The following is a 23,513-nucleotide window of genomic DNA, read 5'->3' on the forward strand; positions in this document are numbered from 1 at the left end:
CCTGGAGATCTAATCTATAACTTGATGAATATAGTTAATAGAGTATTATATCTTTAAAATTTGCTAAAGGAGTGGATCTTAAATGTTCTCCCCATCCCCACACACACTCAATGGTAAGGATCTTAGATAATGGATATATTAATCAATTTGGTTCTGGTAATCATTTCATAATGTACACTTGTATCAAACCATTCTATTGTACACATTAAATAGATACAGTTTTTTGTCAATTATACCCAATAAAGCTAGAAAAAAAATTAAAAAGAACATGAAAATCATGGAGTTTTGAGAGACATAGGATTTACAGGTTGACTTGATGTGGATATACAAAATAAGGGAGAAGTCAAGGGGAGCTCCCTGTTTCTGGCTTTGACAATGAGCTGGATGCTAGTACCCTTCACTGCAAGGAGAAATCAATATGCATTACAAATTAGCTACACAGGAACAGGTTGACATCACATTTGAACGTGTTGTTTGTGTAATACATCCACTGGTGACATTGAATGAAGGGTCGGGTTTATGGTTATAGAGCTCAGGAAATACAGGTTTTGGAGTCATAGCCTTATACATGAACACTGAATCCTTAGAAATAAATAAGATATTCCAGATAAAGCATGTAAAGCATCACAAGTGAGGCTAGAAATGAGGAATTGAGAAAGCCAAATGTAAAGTGAGTTGCAGGAGAAGAGCCTGCTTTTGAGGAATCTATGAAAAAAGTGTCTCAGAATACAGAAACCATAGGAGGGAAACATCTGCAGTTATATTTGCTTGAAACAAGTTAAATAAACACTTCTTTTACTTTGGCTTATGAATAATGGGTGTCCCTGTCAAGAGCATTTCCCACAAAGTAATTATGAGAGAAGTCACACAACAGTAGTTCTAGAAATGTGTGAGAATTAGAAAATGAAGGCTGTAAAATGCAAAAAGCTATTGAATAGGCAGGAGTCTTAGAATTTTAAAGTCAAAGAAATGCTGACCATAGTCAAGAGATATCAGAAGAGAAGAATCTGTGGTTATACAAAATAGTTACACAACAGTTGTACAAAGGCCAGATGGCTCTAATTAAACAGAAAATGCGGGAAACGTGGAGGAATGGCATGCAATATTCAAAAACTCCTGTTGCTCTCTACAATTCTCATTGAAAGTCACATAGTACCTCCTTACTAATGTTTAGTATCTTGTCCTTATGTGATGTTTGTAAGAGCATGGCTCCTTTTTCTGTATTGTTGACCAGCCTTCACATTTTATTTGGGAGTATAATTTAATTTTTTAAAACATGTGGAAAATCGAACTTCTACCAAATAGTCTTTTAAGAATCAAAATGGATACAATTAACTGTTTCCAACATGAAACCTCACTGATTAAACAAACATGTATTGAGTGTCTACTAAATGCCAGGTACTGAACACATAGAAGAAAACAAAGCATTTTTAAAAAACTAAACAAACAAATAAAAAACTCTGCCCCATGGTGTTAACATACAGCCTTCACTTATAAAATTTTATGTTTACCTTAAATTTCATGTAGTTTCATAAACAAATCCATTAAATTTCACGTTATGCGATGAGACATGTCATTTCTTATTCTTTTCCCTAACCCTCAATATCTCATACAGTTCTCTGAGTAAATGGAATTAATATTAAAATGACCTACTTAATTATTACCACATCTACTAAAATATTGGGAATTAAATAATTAAAGATATTTACTAATATGAGAATTGGATTGGTTTCAAATATGAAGTAGCCATATCATCTGACTATATTTTATGTAAGTTCAGCTGGCCCAACTTGTGATAATAAGGACAAAATCTCAGAGATCCTCTAAGGGAGAATGCAGTAATCTTTATTAATTCCCCAACTTTGATTCAACCATTTTGACTTATTTTTCCTATTTTTAGAAATTTTAAGGAAAGAACTTTACCATGTGACTTATCCATAAGTTGACCCTCATTAGTACCACTGTTCCTTATGTGATTCTCCATGAAGTTACAGAAAGGATAATAATAATTATTACCATTTACTATCACTGTTATTTTAATTAACATACAATCTGTGAAAATAAAAATGAGAGTCCTATCTAAAGTAAATATCTTCTCCCTGCTAAAATATAGATTGTGATTTAATTTTCAAACATATATTTTAAATTCATATTTAAAGTGAAAACTGTTTTTTGTTTGTTTGTTTGCTTGTTTGTTTGGGGTACAGCAAAATTTAGTAGCCCAAATAACCTTTACATATTTCCAATGAACTAGCATAGATGAGTCACTGAGACAAAAGCTGTCACTACTGAGTTTGCGCCAACTCTACTGTAAACATAGAAAGTTTATAATATGGTAATATATTGTGGCTAAAAGACAAAGTTTAGCAATATTATTATGTATTTGAAAGTTTAATTTTAGTTTAGCATATTTTTCATTTCACAAATTTGAAGTAAAAGTAGAAAGGAATAATGATAAAATGATGAGGCTTTCAACACTTCAGGCAATTTGGAAATTCTGTAATTAGCAATAATTGCAGAATCAGCACTTACTACACACTTGAAATAAATGCGTCTTTAAACAAACTACAATTTAAATATTTCTCATACAAATATAGAAAACAACGTTGTCTCAAAAGGAAATAAAATAAAAACATACTGATAAGCTGCTGAGTTAATTGCTGTGTTCAAACTGTCCTATCTATTTTTACCTTTAAAAATGTATGCCCTACTTTTTTATTACCATCTGCAGAGACGAAAAACTATCTTTTGCACTTGAATTAAAGCCATGCTCACCTACTTTAAAAATAATAACTGATACTTCATGTCTCATGATATCAAGGAAAAAGTAGAATAAATCCATATTAAATTAATAATAATTAACATAGTTAATGTATTTATGCTACCATACCATATTAAATGTTTTGAGAAAAGGGACAAAATACTTCTAGTTTATTGTTTTGATTGTTGGAAGGATCCAAAAGCAAATAATTTCTAAATAGTAGTTTTTTCTTATTTATTAATTTGTGGTATTTACTTTTCTTCATTGTGGTTTTGATTTGAAGTTTATTAGAAATAGAAATTATAATGTTGTGTTTCAGGGTGTATGCAAGGAATGTAGTTTAGGGGAGAGAAAGGATAGAAGAGATTTGTAATCAATCCTTTTGGGTTGGGGTAAAGACTCCCTTCTCTCAGTGAGCCTACTGGGACATATTGAGTCGTAACTAAAATTATTTTATTTCTTATTACCCATTGTTTATTCAGTATTTATCATATATATGAAAGATTTGGGGATTTTTAACTTTTTATTTTAAAGCAAGTATAGACTCGAAGTTATAAAAATGTGTACAGCAAGTCAATGTCAGTAAAAATATCAAAGTAGAGAACTCTAAAATCTGCCTCCCCAATAATTAATAAATACACTGACAAAAACTGTAAGAATAAACTATTTTAGAATGCTTAAGGAAAAGACAGCTGAATCTCAGTAAGAGATGTTTGTAGCATTTTAACTTACCTCAGTTACTTCCTTGATGATAGTCTTGAAAAGGCCAATTTTTATTCCTGGTATGAGTAACTAGCACGAGAGGGTCCAGGGTGGGCCTTATTTTCAAAGAATTGTGGTTGTTTATTTTAACCTATGTGATGACTCCTTGAAAGCCTGGCTCAAAGGGCTTGCCTTTATTTTTCCTAACTCAGAACTCTCTCAGGTCTGAGGAGGCTACTTAACGACAAAAACATTTAAAGACAAATTTAATAGTTGCTACTGCCTGGGGCAAATGATAATAGTTGGTATAAGCAATAGACTAATCAAAAAGTTAAACATAGAATTACCATATGACCCAGATTTTACACTGCTAGGTGTTTCCTAAGAGAATTGAACATGTATATTCAATATAAAAACATAACTTCAAATGAAATAAACATTTGCACATAAATGTTCATAGTAGAATTAGTCACAATAGCCAAAGAGTGATTGATCAACAGATAAACAAATTATGGTATGTGCGTACAGTGGAATATTATTTAGTCATCAAAAGAAATGAAGTATTTGTACATGCTACAAAATGGATGAACTTTGGAAATCTTATGGTAAGTGAAAATAGCCAGACAAAAAAGGCCATGTATTATATGATGCCATTTACATAAAATGTCTAGAATAGAAAAATCCATACAGACCAAAAGAAACTTAGTGGCCAAAGGTTATAAGGAGGGAACAAATAGGTTGTAAATGCTTAAGGGGCAAGGCATTTTCTTTTCATGTGATGAAAATATTCTGAAATCAGATAGTGATAAAGGTTGTCCAACCTTGTAAATAAACTAAAACTCCCTGACTTGTGCACTTTAACACGGATAAAGAGTGAATTCTAGGTTATGTGAATTTTAATACAGGTGCGCACGCGCATGCAAACACACACCCCAAAGTGGAACTGGGCCATGTGTGGAAGCGCAGGATGCTCTGGTCATACTTCCTTGCTGTAATCTAGGATTAGAAAGGACACTGGGACACAGGATCTCCTTCTCAGTCTGTGTCAATGTGCAAAGCTCCTTCCCCATGACTTGTCTTTGTTGCTCTTGATACAGTGTGTAATTCAGCATTGATACCTGATACTTAGGTCAATGAGTGAAAACTTTGTTGTTGTTGTATTAGAACCTAGTTTAACTAATAAAAGGTTATCAGTTGACCCCTTTTAGGACATTTCCCTGGGCAGAAAATTAGCAACCTTCAGAAGTTAAAAAGTTTAGGTCCCATATGGCCTCTATTTTCTGGTCCCCCCCTTCACTTTCAATCCCTTTCTCATCTAAGATATATATGGCTATACCAGCTTTTGCATGGATCTCTCAGTCTTATAGACCATTATATATATATATATATATGCGTGTGTGTGTGTGTGTGTATATACCTTAATATGGTTTGGATGTTTGTCGCCTCCAAATTTCTTTTTTTTTTATTATCATACTTTAAGTTCCAGGATACATGTGCACAACGTGCAGGTTTGTTACATATGTATACATGTGCCATGTTGGTGTGCTGCACCCATTAACTCGTCATTTACATTAGGTATATCTGCTAATGCTATCCCTCCCCCCTCCTGCCACCCCACAACAGGCCCTGGTGTGTGATGTTCCCCTTCCTGTGTCTAAGTGTTCTCATTGTTCAGTTCCCACCTATGAGTGAGAACATGCGGTGTTTCGTTTTTTGTCCTTGCGATAGTTTGCTGAGAAGGATGGTTTCCAGCTTCATTCATGTCCCTACAAAGGACATGAACCCATGTTAAAATGTGATTCCTAGTGTTGAAGGCAGGGCCTGGTAGGAGGTAATTGGATCATGGGGGGCAGATCCCATAGGAACAGTTTAACATCGTTCCTTGGTAATAAGTGAGTTATTGCCCTGAGTTCTCATGAGATCTGGTAGTTTAAGTGTATGGCACCTTGCCCCTCGCTGGTTTACTCCTACCTTTGCCATGTGACATGCTTGCTCCTGCTTCGCCTTTCACCATGATTTTAAGCTTCCTGAAACCCTCATCAGAAGAAGATGCCAGCACTATGGTTCCTGTACACCCTGCAGAAGTGTGAGCCAACTCAACCTCTTTTTTTTACAAATTACCCAGCCTCAGATATTTCTTTATAACAACACAAAAAAGGCCTAATACACACTGAATCTTTCAGTATTAATTTTAGCTTGTTAGCCAATCAGTGCACTTTTCTTTTTCCTGCGACAACTTGCTCCCTCAGCTGGACTTCTTTCTGACTATCTAACCAGATACTTTCAAGATCTGGGAGCTTCAGGTTCCTTGCTCCCCTGGCTTTGCCATTGATAACTTCCTGTCCAATCCTACGAAAGTCTGGAGCTGGAACATCCAAGGGTTGCCCTTAGACGCCTTCTCTGCTGAGAATGGCATCTTCATCACGCGAGGCCATAGGTAAGGGTGCAGCTGGGAGTGGGTGTGGCCTGGGAGCAGGGCCTGTCGTCTGACCTGTGCTCCCCCTTTAGGTGGGCACGGATAATACAAACAAAAAGAGCTGGAGAATGGTCCAGGTCCAAACATAGCTACTTTCAAACCGTTGATAACTGGGATGAAAAACAAGAATTTCGTGATGGTATTGTTTAAAAAAGAATGAAAGACTAACTTGCTTTTCTTAGTATTTACTAAATCAGAAACCTTGCTGTACACACACACACACACACACACTTTCTTAAACATAACGAAGCTGCTTGTATTGTTTTTTTGCTTCATGTTTTCCTTTAATATTATAAAATTGGATAAAATGTTTAAATGCCATTATTTTACTTTTCTTAACTCCGTGTATAGAGTGTTATGCAATTTTTTTATTCTTCATATAATTTACAATCCTTTAGATTTTAAAAGTTATCTTTTTCTCATTTACTTTCTTTGTAAATGGTAGTGGGTAGCAATTTGTGGATTTAGGTGAAGTGACATAGACTTTCCTATGTCACTTCTTTCATAGGAAGAAGTGTTTACACTATAAACTGAGGAGGAGAAAATATCTAGGAAAAGAGAAGAAAGTTGGCAAAACCATGGTCTCCTTCTTCCTGAATTTGTAACTGGGCCTACAAAGAAAGCATCAGTCCTGCTACCCAGGAAGAGCCAACACTCGGAGGAAGCCTTCTGCACTTTGTCCTCTCCTTCTTTTCACTCCTTATAATGGGAAAGAAAGTAAGTTATCTATTCTGTGAAATAAGAATATGTTGCATATAATCAGTTTGGCATCTTCTTCGTCTTTTTGGACGGGCATATGCTTAGAAAACACAGTTTTCCCCTCTTATCTTTCTTGGGGGACATGTTCCACAATTGTCAGTGCATGCCTGAAATCTATGATAGTACTGAACACTAAATATACGGTGCTTGTTCCTGTACATATACTATGATAAAGTTTAATTTATTAATTATGTATAGTAAGAGATTGATAATAATATCTAATAGTAAAATAAAAAATTAAGAAGATACTGTAAAAATGTTACATAGATATGGTCTTTCTCTCCCTCTCAAAATCCTGTAATATTCAGACCATAATTGACTGCAGGTAAATGAAACCACGGAAGACAAAACATGGATAAGGGGGGACTATCGTATTCATGCTCTTCTGTGCTATGAAATAATTTTACCACATTAGGGTCTGTGAATGCAGCCAGGGGAAGGGTGCTATTATGGGAGAGTGCCTCACTTTCAGGCAAAAGATATTCAAAATCCTATTAGGATGCCAACTTAATGGTAAAGGAGTTTTGCTTATTTCTAACTATCTGAATAGGGTGTGGACTTCTTAGTTTGTTCACAATTAAACAGAAGGGAGAGAAACATGATTATTTGGAAGTTCAGATTAATGTTTAACACTCTTGAAAATATAATGGAGTAAATGCATCTAATCATGGTCACTTACTCTTTTGCCATGACAGTAAAACACTTTGAACTTGAATCCTAAAAGATATTTAAATTCTTATCTATAAATTATTTGATTTCTTTCCCATCTAGCCTAATCTCTGGTATATTTAACATGATGAATCCATATACATTTTGGGAAAATACACTTTATTTGAGAATTTATTCCATTCCCTAAGTATTTCTGAGCACAAATTCTGTTTTATATAATTTGGTAGGTTCTGTGCAGATGAGAATAAAAAAGGGATCATTTACCCTAATAAATGCTTATAGTTTTAGGAAAGGATAGACATTAAACAAAAAAAAATTGGTAAATATATAATTACAATTTGTGACAAGTACATTGAAGGATTTTTTAAAATCTCATTTTTATGCCAGTAAATAACAGGATATCCAGTTTAGACTGAGGATCAGAGAAGTCCTCTGTGAGGAAGTGCCTCTTAAGATGATGGCTGAAGAAGGCATATGAGTTAGCCCAATGGACAGTGAAAGGAAAATTACTGTATTACAAGCAGAAAAAAACAACATGTGAATTCCTGCAGGCCCTGAGGCCCTTAGGTGAGAAACTGCTTGTCTGCATGTGGTTCAGAGAAAACAAATGATATAAAACGAAGTTAGCAGTGTCAGAAAGGTTTGTTAAGGATTTTTTTTTTATGATTTTGTATTTTGTAAGACTACTCAGGCTATTGCTACGAGAATGAATCAGAGGCAGGAGTGGGGTTGGCGAGGATGCAAAAGAGATGGGGATATCTAGTATTACTTTATCAGACTCTCTCCTTTCTGTCACTTGTTATCCTGTGAAGATATCACTTGCTGCCCAATGAATAAAAATTAGGAAAATTGGTCTCCTGTTTTCTCATCCTCAGGGAACGTCTTCTTTTCTGTACTTTTCTTCAGACAGGGAAGAAGATCAGAGAAATAATAAGAAATACACATATTGGTCTCTAACCCCAGTCCCTAGCACAGAACTCCTAAAACTATTGTAATTTTCTGAGCAATAGGGGTGCTAAAAGAATCTTTTGTTCTAATGTTTAGTCTCTGCCCTGATTCCTGAGACAAAGCTCCTAGTAACATTGTAGATAAAGATGGTAGGTTAATCGTTTGTTTGTTCTAATATTGGGTCTTTGATGTAGGGTCCTGGCACAGAGGTCCTAAATCCATTTGAGTTTCCTGGGTAATAGAAGTATCTTTGGTTGTAATGAGGTGACTTGGTGGGTTTTAGGATGGAGCTGGTCACCAGAAAGACTAAACCGTGGTTATATGCTTGGAGCTGTCATCCCCACCCGCCATTCCTCAAAGAGAAGAGAAGGGCTGCAAATGGAGTTTGTAATCAGTCATGGCTACATGATGAAGCCTCCATAAAAATCTTTGAACTATGGGGTTCAGGAGTTTCTGGGTTGGTGAACACATCTGAGTGCTGGGAGGATGGTGCACCTCAACTCCATAGGGACAGAAGCTATCCTTCCAGACCTCACCCTATGTACCTCTTCCTCTGGCTGTTCATCTGTATCCTTGGTTATATCCATGATTAATAAGCCAGTAATTCTAAGTAAACTGTTTCTCTGACTTCTGTGAGCCACTAATGCAAAACATGATTTGTAGCTGGTTAATAGGAAGTATTGTTGATAACCTACTACTTGCAATTGGCCTTTGAAGTGGGGGAAAATTTTATGGGAATAAGCCTTTAACTTGTGGGATCTGACACCATATCAGTCCATTCTCATGCTGCTAATAAAGACATACCCAAGACTGGGTAATTTATAAAGGAAAGAGGTTTAATTGACTGACAGTTTAGCATCTCTGGGGAGGCCTCAGACAACTTACAATCATGGCAGAAAGGGAAACATACATGTCTTTTTTCACATGGCAGCAGGAGAGAGAATGAGAACCGAGCGAAGGGAGAAGCCCCTTATAAACCATCAGATCTCATGAGAACTTACTATCACAAGAAAAGCATGGGTAAAATAGCCCCCATGATTCAATTACCTCCCATCAGGTTTCTCGCAGGACATAAGGAAATTATGGGAACTACAATTCAGGATGAGATTTACATGGGAACACAGCCAAACCATATCAGACACTATCCAGATCCCATTATCTATCTAGATAGTATCAGAATTAAATTGAATTATAGGAAACCCAGCTAGTGTCTGCCGGGGAATTATTTGGTGTGTGGGGAAAGACCCCCATACATCTAGTGTCAGAAGTGTTGAGTTGAGTGATTGGTTGAGTGCATGAGACTAGAAATACACAATATGATTTTTTCTTAAATCTCAGAAGGCCAACACTTTGCTTTTCTAGTTCTGAAATAATCAGAAAATAGAAGTGTTATTTTGCTGAGAATTGCCATTTCAGACCAAAGATACACTGAACTTCAGAAAAGGATTAAGCAGTTCTGAGAATCAAGGGCTATGAAAGTAAAATGAAAATAAGACAGAGAGGAAGGAAAAAAGTGTGACTTCCTGTTCTCATGCCTCAGTGTGTGTGTAGGGGGGAGGGTGGTGGGAGTGTATGTGTGTGCTCATATATGCACTAGTTTAAGAATCTAGTATAAGTTTCAATTACTTTTAATATTTCAGTTTGTCTTCAAAATCTATGTCTTCTTCCAGAGGTCCACTTTCAATAACAACACTTCTACTTGCCTTTCTTTAGAAACTTAAACAATCATGAAAGTCCTCATTTCTCTTTTCCTTCTTGAATTATTCAAAGTCTGGTGCCTTAGACTCTCTTCTTCTGCCCAGACTATGCTAACACTGATGAAACCTAGGGAATCTATTCCTTTGGGTTGGGGAATATTCCCTATTCTCTCCAACAGTAAACATTAAAGATGAATTTCTTCCTAAATTACTTAAGGGCAGACACACCAGTTCTAAGTATATTACATTTTCTCTAAAGCACACATACTTTAGTCTCATTAAGGAATATAAATTTATCCCATCAATTAGACTTTGACCTGATTTGAAAAATGATAGCCTTAGTATTATGATGCTGAGAAGCATTTGCCTCCTTCCCAAGTTTTATTTCAATACAGAAAGACACTACATTAGCTGAGAATGCAATATGTGGGAAATTACCTTGATGCAGTGGAAGCACTAACTGGCGAGCTATCCCAGAGGTCGAGGAACAGAAAGGCTTTCAGACCAAATTAAAATGACCAAACCACATGGCTTATTAAATTGATTAAAATACTGAGCAAAAAACAAGGAGAATGAAATGGGGTAAGGTAATTCATTTAGATAGGTGCAAACAGGGTGAAAGGACTACACTCCCTGAGTCCTAGTGTTCACAATGTGCATAAATCTTGCTTCTCTTTTGAAACATCAGCCTTCACGGGTGCTGGTTCAATGATGAGGGCCAGACTTAATGTCTGAACAGAGAAGGGCCCCAGGGGAAGATATCCTGAGCCAAGGACACAAACCTCCTCTTTCAGAGAGATGCAGGAGAAGTGTGCTTGATGCAAGAGTAGTATCAATTCATTTGTTGAACAGCCTTTGGTTTTATTTGCACTTTTGGGCAGGACCAGAATAGAACCATACTGGGTATCTTATTGAACTTCTTGGGTAGGACTAGAATAGAACCATGCTGTGTGTCAACAAGTGGTGGCTAATTGAGGTTTAATAAAGTTCTTGGTCAAGAAGAAGTGGCATCCTCAAGATGTCAGTCTTTTCATCCTTTGCATCTAAGCAGCATATTTTTGTTCCATCACATTTTCTATTTATTCCGTCTCTGGTTGTCATACAGGTTACTAACTTACTATCTGTTTTACCAGATCATCTGAATTCTACCTATGTCTCACAAATTACTTCTTTTTCATTATATATAATAAACCTATCCTGTGGGTTTTGCCTATATCTCACATGCTTATTTTCTAGCATATTATTGTCCATGTTTAGCACTTCTTATGAATTCCATCCATCCTATTTGTTTTTTAATCTTCTATAGCAGAACTGAATATTCTCAACAGTACAGCAAAATCCCATTACATAATGCCGTTAGCCAATCCATCTAATTTGATTACTGTTATAATCACAAAATTTGTTCATTGTATTCCCCAATATTTTTCCAGACCGAAAAAAGAGAGCTTGCATTTTTTAAAGGAATTAAGAGACATTTGTCATACTTCAATTGAGAGATGATTTTTGCCTTAGCCTGGGCCTACCACACAGGATGTGGAAAAGTTGATGAAATTGAGAGAAAACTAGCAGAACTAGGTGACTGATTTTTTGTGGGATTTGCAGGAGAAAAAGATATCAAGGATAACTCCAAGTTTTTTGGTTCTGTATAAGTATCACTCACTAAGAAGTGTGGGAAGAATGAAGGAAGAGTTAAATGAGGAGTAGAAAGACATGATAAATATAAATCCAGTTTTGGAATTATGTCCCAAAAATATACCAGTTGTCAATTTGTTAAATATTGATGTGAAACTTAGAAGACAAATCTATTGAGTATATACAAAGTTGGGAATATAGCGACATATAGATGACATTGAATACAATGAAATAACATGATTTCATCTAAGAAGATAATGTAGAAGTGATAAGAGAAGTCAGTGGATCAATATATATGACTATTTATACATACATATTTATAGTGTGCTACATGCAGGCCAATGTTTTAGTTTTTTATTGTGTCAACTTAACTAAGCTGAAACTAAGTTTTTCAGAATTCCCCTCCGTATGTAGTTCCAGGTTAGCTTAGGCCACAGGAGCTATTTTTTCCTGAGATTTGGAAGATGATAGTAAAGCAGCAACCATATTTTATTAGACATGGAAGCCTGGTGAAAAACAGGTCACCACTCTTGTGGTTGGTTGGAGAAACAGCCAGGCCCACAGTTCCTGCGGGTCCAGTCAGTTTTCTCCTTCACCTTCCTCAATTCTTCAATCAGATGATTACTTAGATCCAGGTATGAGTTTAACAGCTCCTTCTGCAGAACACACCTATCTCCAAAGTTGGAAGCATAGCAACAGTGAGAGACTGGAATGAGTTTAGTCCAGTCTTTTGGTTTTTAGCTGATTCATACAGGTTTTAGGTTGTCTTGCTTCCTTACCATCAAGTCTATTTTCACTCACCTCTTGCTTACCCTGTCAGGTACCCTACAGGCTCCAGTCATAGACAAAGAAGCATCAGCTTCACATAGACCATTGAAACAGCTTTCAGAGGATTCTGCTTCTCTGATCAAATTCTGAATGATACAGATACAAACAATCTGATTCTGCTTTTGTGGTAATGCTACTGTAGCACTAAGAAGAGCAGAATGATTTTGATAAGTTACATAGGACACAGCAGTGCACTGTACCAGTCATTAAACAATTATTTATCAACTTTAATTTCATCCTTTCATACGTTGCTCTATGATCTCAGGTTTGGAATTCTGCAAACCCTACTTTTCCTTAGTCGGATAGCTTTTTATTAGATTTTGCCAATAAGGGCTGAAATAATGCAGTGGCACATCATGTGAGTATGGTGATGAGAAGGGGTATTATTTTGGGCAGTGATGGTAATGGTAGCAAATTCTAAAGTGAGAATGTGCCTAACAGGTAAGAGGAAAAGCTTGGTGGGGTTTGAATTTGGAGAGGTAGCCCAGAAGATAGTTGCTTTAAGTGCAAAGCAAACATGTGTAGAACCTGTGGGCAATAGGAGACACCAGCTAACATGTAACTTGTGTATAGTGACCAGTATGCATATGGAAGGATGCTTAATCAATTTATAAAAGAAATAACTAAAATTTACAGTGATTTTGTTTGTGGCTTGACAAATCAACAGGATTAACTATATATCACATTGGTGAAACTATAGATAAGTGGGCCCTGTCACTTTCTGCTCACAGATAGTGCCCATTTGGACAATTTCGTTAACAATACCTTACAAATAGAAAAGTTAAAATTTAATGCTTTTGACTCTGTTATTTCAGTTCTGAGAGTTTATTCCAATAATTTTATCAGACAGAAACTTAAAGATATATGTACAAGGGAATTTTTATTATGGAAATTCTTAAGATAACAAATTTAGAAATTACCTAAATTCATAAAATAAATTCTAGTACACCTATTAAAAGGAATATTGGGTAGCTATGAAATGTGGAAACAATGCACGGCAGAGGCAGCCAGTTGAGACCCAATATTGTTTTTTCCTTTCCTAATAGAATCCCCAGTATTTAGCTAGTCATGTGGTAGCATGCAATGAATATGTCACTTTTCATCTCATTGCTAAGAGTTGCTCTGTTACTAAATTCTGGTTAATGGCTTATAAGCATAAATGATTCCCTGAAAGGGAGGGCAAATGTGTTTTTTTCCTCTCTTCCTCCTTGTTGGCTGGAGTATGCTTTTAATAGTAGTAATGGCTGTAGTTCCGGTAGCCACCTTGAACCAAGAGGTGACCTTTGAAAGGCAGGCACCCACAGAGGAGTGACAGAAAAGACAGCTGGTGGCAGTGGGCAGGTGGGACAGAGAGGGAATGAGAAAAATCAGAAAATTATGTAAATATGGCACCCTCAAGTTGTACCATAGATTGTCATCCCCAAGACTTCTGAATTTATTCCATTTATGTCACCTATTCTTCACATATCTGTTACTCAATTTAATTCTAGGTGATTATTTTTAAGAAAAATTAAAAAGCAGGTCATAGAGTGGCTTGTACACTATGCTTCTCATTGTATATGTCTTTGTATGTGAGGAGACAAAGAAAGACAGAAAGGTGAAAATGAGAGAACATATGGCATCTTGTGGAACATAGATGATTTTCACTTCCCTCTTTATAATTTTTAGTTCTGTTTGGATAGTTTTACAAAATTGCCAATGTTCTCAAGATTAAAACAAAATAGTTTTTAGTTTGCATAACTAAGCCTTCATCTAGATGAAAAGTTAAAATAATCACTACAAAATTGCAAACATATATTGGTAATTTATTTTAAAAATTTACATCATTTTGATAGTTTTTAATAGTAACTATTAAGGATTAAACTTAGGCTGGCCTTTATATGTGCTTATATATAGTTCACCTGAGGTGAACTCAGGTATAAAACATGTTCAAGTATTATTGTTTTATTAAAAAATATCATTTGTATTTCCCTAAAAAATACTTTATTATTAAAAATATCCTATGAAATAAAGAAAAATAAATCAAGAAAGATGAGAATCCCATCTATAAATATAAATATGGGATTTCAAAATCAACTACTAGCAAAATTATTTTAAGTGTAGAAGAAATAAATAAACCTACATTACAAAGATGTCATACTAAGAAAGCAATCACTGCTTCATATTAGACCACTGGCTAGTATGATCATATAAGTATTCTAAATACAAAGATTATACTTTCCATTTATTCTATCTATTCTACATGAGGACCTCAAATAACACTGAGAGATGAATCATATGAAAAATGGCAATGTAAATATACATTTCATTATATAAAAACTAGCTAAAAATCAACAGGAAATATATTTAATCAGGAAATTGGAAGAATTCCTATTAAGATAATAATTAAGAATATTTGCTATCATTATTTTAATTGGCTATATAATCTAGACATATAATAAATATAAAACTTTATGAAAATAAAATAAAAACTGTGGATATTGGTGAGAAAGAAACAAATCTAGAGTTTGTGGCTAATAAAATTTTCTGTAATTAATTTTCAAAGGATAAAACAAAAAATTATCTAGATCCATGAATTGAATGTTCAATGAAGCTGCTAATATGAATATATAATTTGATATTTACAAAAACTGCATATATGTATATATATAAATATTTACATATTGATATGGTTTTCCTGTGTCCTCACCTAAATCTTATCTTGAATTGTAACTCCCACAATTCCCACGTGTTGTGGGAGGAACCTGGTGGGAAGTGGTTAAATCATGGAGGTGGGTCTTTCCTGTGCTGTTCTCATGATAGTGAATGAGTCTCATGAAATCTGACGGTTTTTTAAAGAGTAGTTCCCTGCACAAGCTCTCTCTCTTCGCCTGCCCGCATCCACGAAAGAAATGACTTGCTCCTCCTTGCCTTCTGCCATGATTGTTCCTCCCTAGCCTCCCCAGCCATGTGGAAGTGTAAGTCCATTAAACCTCTTTCTGTGGTTAATTCCCCAGTCTTGGGTATGTCTTTATCAGCAGCGTGAAAACGGACATATATATTTAAGAATCTAGGGAATCTGTCCTTTTTTTTTCCTTTACATCCACAGCATTGATCAGTTAGAAATGTTGGAGGAAAAACATTCTTATTCAAAATAGTAACAAAATACAAAATGTCTAGGTATATCCTGATTCAGAAATTTGAGGAAGTTATACAAAGAAAAATATAAACATTTGCTCAAAAATTTAAAAATGCATGACAATAAATTTGAAAACCATAGCTCTAGATAAACAAATGTACACGTTTAAATTCCATTAGAACCCTATTTTAGTTATCAGAAAACTTATACAGTCATTATAAAATTTACCTGGAAGCACACACAATATGTGAGTAAGGACAGTAAGAACAAGCAAGGGCTACAGAGGATGATCAAACAGTAATTAGCAATGTAATACAGCATAAGTCCTGAAAGATGAATCAATGAATGTAACACTAATTATCTCTACCATAAACAATTGCCCACTGTGCGGCAGGCAGTGCAACAGGGAGGTGCTACATGCACATAATATACCTGCTCAATATGAGTCAAATACTAGCACGCCCACTTCATACCTGGAAACTGGTGTCAGATAAGTTAATTTATTAAAAATACCATGATTAGTAACCTGAAAATTTATGATCCAAAAGGAGTCATTACACAATGAAGATGCTAACCAAAGAGAATGATTACCTGATTTTCAATGTTCTAGACCGTATCTCCAGAGACCTAATTGTGGTTTGCTTTTTATAATGGAGGAATATGAGATTACCCATTGTATGCTTATGTCAAAACTTTTTCTTTAAGCTAGTTTGAGTGAGTTTCAATCCCTCGTAGTAAAAGTTTCTCTAAAGTAGATACCAATGTTCAGTATTTTTCTTAAATATCCTCCAAGATACCCATTCCATAACACATTCTAAATTAATATTAAAGACAATGTTACAATTGGTGTGTATATATATATATGATTATATATATATATGATTCAAGTGGTGTATCATTGACAACTGGTAGTTCATTGGAAAAAATCAATAATATCCTCATCTCACATTTCACTGCAAAATCATATTGTTTAGAGAATGAATTCATAAAATTTAAAGAAGAATAAGATATTTAAATATATCTTGAATATAATTGTAAGAAATTATAGGTAGTGATACAATATTTAAGCTTGAAAATATAAAAACAAACACAGAAGAAAATATAAATGGATTCTATTACTGAAAATGTGAGTATTCCACATCACATAATATCATATAGAAAATATAACATCAAAGAACTAACTAAAAATATTATATGACCTAATGTTATATGAGCTAATATATTCTCACATATAAAGGATTTATACAAATTGATAAGGAAAACACATATAAAATTTGAAATAAAATTAAAAAAATAAATTAACAGTTCACCAAAACACAGCAAATAAAGTGGTTAGAATGTTAAATAATGTCAATAACAAAAGACATGTCAATGAAACTGACTATTTTTACCTATTATATTAGTAATGATTTTTTTAAAAAAAATATTCCTCTACCTACCAGTCATTATCTTGAATTTCTTCTATGCATATAATTTGGCATAAAATTTTGGCAATAATTTATCAAACAGTTTAAGTGTATGGATCCAGTAATTCTACTTTTTAGTAATACATTCTAAGAAAATAAACCTCTTTCTAGACAAAAGTAAAAGTTAAACATATTCATAATCATATCAACCTAAATGCCCATCAATGATAGACCGGAAGAAAATGTGGCACATATACACCATGGAATACTATGCAGTCATAAAAAAGAATGAGTTCATGTCCTTTGCAGGGACATGGATGAAGCTGGAAATCATCATCCTCAGCAAACTAACACAGGAACAGAAAACCAAACACCATATATTCTCACTCATAAGTGGGAGTTGAACAATGAGAACATATAGACACAGGGAGAGGAACATCACATACCAGGGCCTGTCCAGGGGTGGGGGTAAGTTGGGGGAGAGCATTAGGACAAACACCTAATGCACACAGGGCTTAAAACCTAGATGATGGGTAGATGGGTGCAGCAAACCACCGTGGCACATGTATACCTATGTAACAAACCTGCACATTCAGCACATGTATCCCAGAACTTAAAATAAGTTTTAAAAAAAGAAAAAGAAAGAAAGAGAGAAAGAAAGAGAAAAAAAGAAAGAAGAAAAAAGAAAGGAAAGAAGGAAAGAAAGAAAGAAAGAAAGAAAGAAAGAAAGAAAGAAAGAAAGAAAGAAAGAAAGAAAGAAAGAAAGAAAGAAAGAAAGAAAAAGAAAGAAAGAGAAAGAAAGAAAATAAATAAATAGGAGACTTCGGAGAAAATGACAGATAAGAATCAGGCCCACCTTGCAGCTCGCACCTGGACAGACAGAGCAGCAGATGTAGACCTACATCATGTACTTTGCTACAAGAACTACCACAAGAACATACTAGGAAAGCTCAGAGAATCCATAGACCCTTTGAAGAAGGTAGATTGCTACTGCAGGCTCTGTGGGACAGCTGAGGAACTGTAAGTCCACATGCTTTCTCAGCTGGGAGGCTTGTAGTGGGGGCAGGTTCTCAGCCCTGCTCACTGGCTGCCTGGAAATAAATTCAGTGCTGTTGTGGGGACACAGTGGCAGTGAGACTGGCATTTTGAGCTGTTGGCTTCATGGGAGCTGGGTGAGGCCTGTGGCTGCTGGCTTTCCCCTACTTCCTTGGTAAACTGTGTGATTCAACAGAGCCAGCCATAATCCCCCTAGGAACATAACTCCATTGGCCTAGGAACCACACCCCCAACCCCACAGCAGCTGCAGCAAGCCCCACCCAATGAGACTCTAAGATAAGACATGCCTAACCCTGCCCCCACCTGATGTTTTTTCTCTACCCATGCTGGTAGCCAAAAACAAAAGACATAATCCCTTGGGAGCTCTTTGTTCCCACCTACTGCTTGAATCTCCCTATACTACCACAGCTGATGTGCTCTTGAAAGCACCAGCTCGTTGCTGGAGGGTAACCAACACAAAACCAGTGATCTTAACAAAAATACAACCAAGGACCCTCACAGAGTCCACTTCGATCCCCTGCTACCTCCAACAGAGCAGGTGCTGGTATCCACCTCTGAGAGACCTGAAGATGGATCACATCACAGATTCTTTGTAGACACTCCCCAGTAGCAGCCTAGAGCCCAATAGCTCTGCTGGGTGGCTAGACCCAGAAGAGAAATAACAATCCCTACAGCTTGGCTCTGAGGAAGCCCCATCCCTAGGGGAAAGGGGAAGGCCCCATATCAAGGGAGCACCCAATGGGACAAAAGAATCTGAACAGCAGCCCTTGAGTCCCAGATCTTCCCTCTGACATAGTCTACATGAATGAGAAGGAACCAGAAAACAATTCTGGTAACATGGCAAAACAAGGTTCTTTAACACCACCGAAAGATCACACTAGCTCACCAGCAATGGACCCAAACCAGTGAAATCTCTGAATTGCCAGAAGAAGAATTCAGAAGGTCAACTATTAAGCCAATCAAGGAGGCACCAGAGAGAGGTGAAGTCCAACTTAAAGACAAAAAAAAAAAAAGAAAAAAAAAAAAGATACAGGATATGAATGGAAAAATTTCCAGTGAAATAGATAGCATAAATAAAAAATAATCACAATATTTGAAAATGAAGGGCGAACTTAGATAATTGCAAAATGCAAAATGCAATTCTATTGCTGGAAAGTCTCAGCAATAGAATTGAACAATAGATGAAAGAACTTCAGAGCTTGAACACGAGGCTTTTGAATTAACTCAATCCAACAAAGACAAAGAAAAAAATTAAAGAAAATGAACAAAACCTCCAAGAAGTTTGGGATTATGTTAAATGAGCGAACCTATGAATAATTGGTGTTCCTGAGGAAGAAGAGAAATCTAAAAGTATGGAAAATATATTTGACAGAATAATTGAGGAAAACTTCCCTGGCCTTGCTAGAGATCTAAACATCAAAATACAAGAAGCTCAAAGAACACCTGGGAAATTTATCACAAAAAGATCATTGTCTAGACACATAGTCATCAGGTTATCTAAAGTCAAGACGAAGGAAATAATCTTAAGAGTTGTGAGGCAAAAGCATCAGGTAACTTATAAATGAAAATCTATCAGATTAACAGTAGATTTCTCAGTAGAAACCCGACAAGCTGGAAGGGATTGGGGTCCCATCTTTAGCCTCCTTAAGCAAAACAATTATCATCCAAGAATTTGTATCCAGTGAAACTAAGCTTCACAAATGAAGGAAAGCAAAAGTTTTTTTCAAACAACAAATGCTGGAGAATTTGCCACTACCAAGCTGGCACTACAAGAACTGCTGAAAGAAGCTCCAAATGTTGAAACAAATCCTTGAAATACACCAAAATAGAATCTCCTTAAAGCGTGAATCTCACAGGACCTATAAAACAGCAACACAATGAAAAACAAAACAAAAAAAAATGTATTCAGGCAACATACAGCACAATGAATAGAGTAGTACCTCACATCTCAATACAAACATTGAATGTAAGTGGCCTAAATGTTTCACTTAAAAGATACAGAATGGCAGAATGAATAAAAACTCACCAACCATGTATCTGGTGTCTGAAAAAGACTCACCTGACACATAAGGACTCACATAAACTGAAGGTAAAGGCGTGGAAAAAGATATTCCATGCAAATTGACACCAAAAGCAAGCAGGAATAGCTATTCTTATATCAGACAAAACAAACTTTAAGGAGTTAAAAAAGACAAAGAGAGATATTATATAATGATAAAAGGACTAGTCCAACAGGAAAATATCACAATCCTAAATATATACATATATGCACCTAACACTGGAGCTCCCAAATTTATAAGATAATTACTACTAGACCTAAGAAATCAGACAGACTGCAACACAATAATAGTTGAGGACTTTAATACTCCACTGATAGCACTAGACAGGTCATCAAGACAGAAAGTCAACAAAGAGACAATGGATTTAAATTGTACCCTAGAACTAATAGATTTAAAAAATATTTACAGAACATTCTACATTCCAACAACTACAGAATATACTTCTATTCATCAGCACATGGAACATTCTCCAAGATAGACCATATGACAGGCCACAAAACAAGTCTCAACAAATTTAAGAAAATCAAAATTATAGCAAGTACTCGCTCAGACCACAGTAAAAAAAAAATTGGAAATCAACTCCAAAAGGAACCCTCAAGACCATGCAAATACATGGAAATTAAATAACCTGCTCCTGAAGGATCGTTGGGTCAACAATGAAATCGAGATAGAAATTAAAAAATTCTTACAACTGAACAATAGTAGTGACACAACCTATCAAAACCTTGGGGATACAGCCAAGGTGGTGCTAAGAGGAAAGTTCATAGCATTAAATGTCTAAGTCAAAAAGTCTGAAAGATCATAAATAGGCATTCTAAGGTCACACCTCAAGGAGCTAGAGAAACAAGAACAGAAGCCAAATCTAGCAGAACAAGAGAAATAACAAAAATCAGAGTAGAACTAAATGAAATGGAAACAACAACAACAATACAAAACCTAACTGAAATGAAAAGCTGCTGCTTTGAAAAGATAAATAAAATCAATAGACCATTAGCGAGATTAACCAAGAGAAGAAGAGAGAAGATCCAAGAAAGCTCAATTAGAAAGGAAATGGAGATATTACAAGCAATACCATAGAAACACAAAAGATCATTCAAGGCTACTATGAACACCTTTCTGTGCACAAACTAAAAAACCGAGAGGAGATGGATAAATTCCTGAAAATATACAACCCTCCTAGATTAAATCAGGAAGAAATAGAAACTCTGAACACACCAATAGAGAACAGTGAGATTGAAATGGTAATTAAAAAGTTACCAACAACAACAACAACAAAAAGTCTAGGACCAGACAAATTCACAGCTAAATTTTTTCAGACATTCAAAAAATAATTGGTACCAATCCTACTGACACTATTCCAAAAGATAGAGAAATAGGGAATCTTCCCTAAATCATTCTATGAAGCCAGTATCACCCTAATACCCAAACCAGGAAAGGACATAATTTAAAAAGAAAACTACAGACCAATATCCCTGATGAACATAGATGCAAAAATCCTCAACAAAATACTAGTTAACCGAATCCAACAGCATATCAAAAAGATAATCCACCATGAACAAGTGAGTTTCATACTGGGGAGGCAGGGATTGCTTAACATTCAGAAGTCAATAAATGTGATACACCACATAAACAGAATTAAAAATTAAAATCACCTGATTATATCAATAGGCACAGAAAAAACTTTTGAAAAAATCCAGCATCTCTTTATAATTAAAACCCTCAGCATTTCCTCTGAGAACTGGTATAAGGCAAGGATGCCCACTCTCACCACTTCTATTTAACATAGTACTGGAAGTCCTAGCCAGAGCAATCAGACAAGAGAAAGATATAAAGTGCATCCAAATCAGTAAAAAGGAAGTCAGGCTGTCACATTTGCTGATGACGTGATCTTATACCTAGAAAACCCTAAGGACTCATCCAAACAGCTTTTAGAACTGGTAAATGAATTTGGCAAACTTTCAGGATACAAAATTAATGTACACAAATTAGTAGCTCTGTTATACACCAACATCGACCAAGCTGAGAATCAAATCAAGAACTCAACCCCTTTTACAATAGCTGCAAAAAAACAAAATACTTAAGAATACACCTAACCAAGGAGGTAAAAGACCTCTACAAGGAACACTACAAAGCACTGCTGAAAGAAATCATAGATAACACAAACAAATGGAAACATAACCCATGCTCAAAGATGGATAGAATCAATACTGTGAAAAATGACCATATTGCCAAAAGCAATCTACAAATTAAATGCAGTTCTCATACAAATACCACATCATCCTTCACAGCACTTGAAAAAAACAACCCTAAAATTCATATGGAACCAAAAAGGGCCCATGTAGTCAAAGCAATACTAAGCAAAAAGAACAAATTAGGAGGCATTACAGTACTTGACTTTAAACTATACTATAAAGCCATAGTCACCAAATCAGCATGGCACTGGTATAAAACAGGTGTATAGACCAATGGAACAGAGTAGAGAAACCAGAAATAAATCCAAATACAGTCAACTGATCTTTGACAAAGCAAACAAAAACATATAAAGTGGGGAAAGGACACCCTATTAACCAAATGGTGCTGGAATAATTGGCAAGCCACATGTAGAAAAATAAAACTGAATCCTCATCTCTCACCTTATACAAAAATCAACTCAAGATGGATCAAGACTTAAATCTAAGACCTGAAACCATAAAGATTCTAGAGGATAACATCAGAAAAACCCTTCTAGACATTGGCTTAGGGAGAGACTTTATGACCAAGCAAATGCAAAACAACATTTTTTTTTTTGCTTCAACTCAAAAGCAAATGCAGCAACAACAAAGATAAATAGATGGAACTTAATTAAATTAAAGAGCTTTTGCCTGCAAAAGAAATAATCAGCAGAGTGCACAAACAACCCATGGAGTGGCAGAAAATCTGCAATCTATACCTCTGAAAAAGGATTAATATCGAGAATCTATGACAAACCTAAACAAATCGGCAAGAAAGAAACAAAGAATCCTATTAAAAAGTAGGCAAAGGATATGAATAAACAATTCTTAAAAGAATATACACAAATGACCAACAAACATATGAAAAAACAATGCTCAAGTCAATAATGATCAGGGAAATGCAAATCAAAACCACAATGCAATACCACCTTACTCCTGCAAGAATGGCCATAATCAGAAAATTAAAAAAAATAGATGTTGGTATAAATGTGGTGAAAAGTGAACACTTTTACACTTCTGGTGGGAATGTAAACTAGTACAATCACTATGGAAAACACTGTGGAGATTCCTTAAAGGACTAATAGTAGATTTACTATTTGATCCTGCAATCTCGCTCCTTGGTATCTACCCAGAGGAAAAAAAAGGTATGATACAAAAAAGATATTTGCACATGCATGTTTATAGCAGCAC

General features: G+C 35.4%; 1 protein-coding gene across 1 annotated transcript in view; it reads right to left on the reverse strand.

Moving 5' to 3' along the window:
- LOC129007261 (caspase-12) overlaps nt 1-23,513 on the reverse strand; it is an 86,041-nt gene that overhangs the window by 47,286 nt on the left and 15,242 nt on the right. The window lies entirely within an intron of this gene.

The sequence above is a fragment of the Pongo pygmaeus genome, chromosome 9 (assembly GCF_028885625.2).
Source record: "Pongo pygmaeus isolate AG05252 chromosome 9, NHGRI_mPonPyg2-v2.0_pri, whole genome shotgun sequence".
NCBI lineage: Eukaryota > Metazoa > Chordata > Mammalia > Primates > Hominidae > Pongo > Pongo pygmaeus.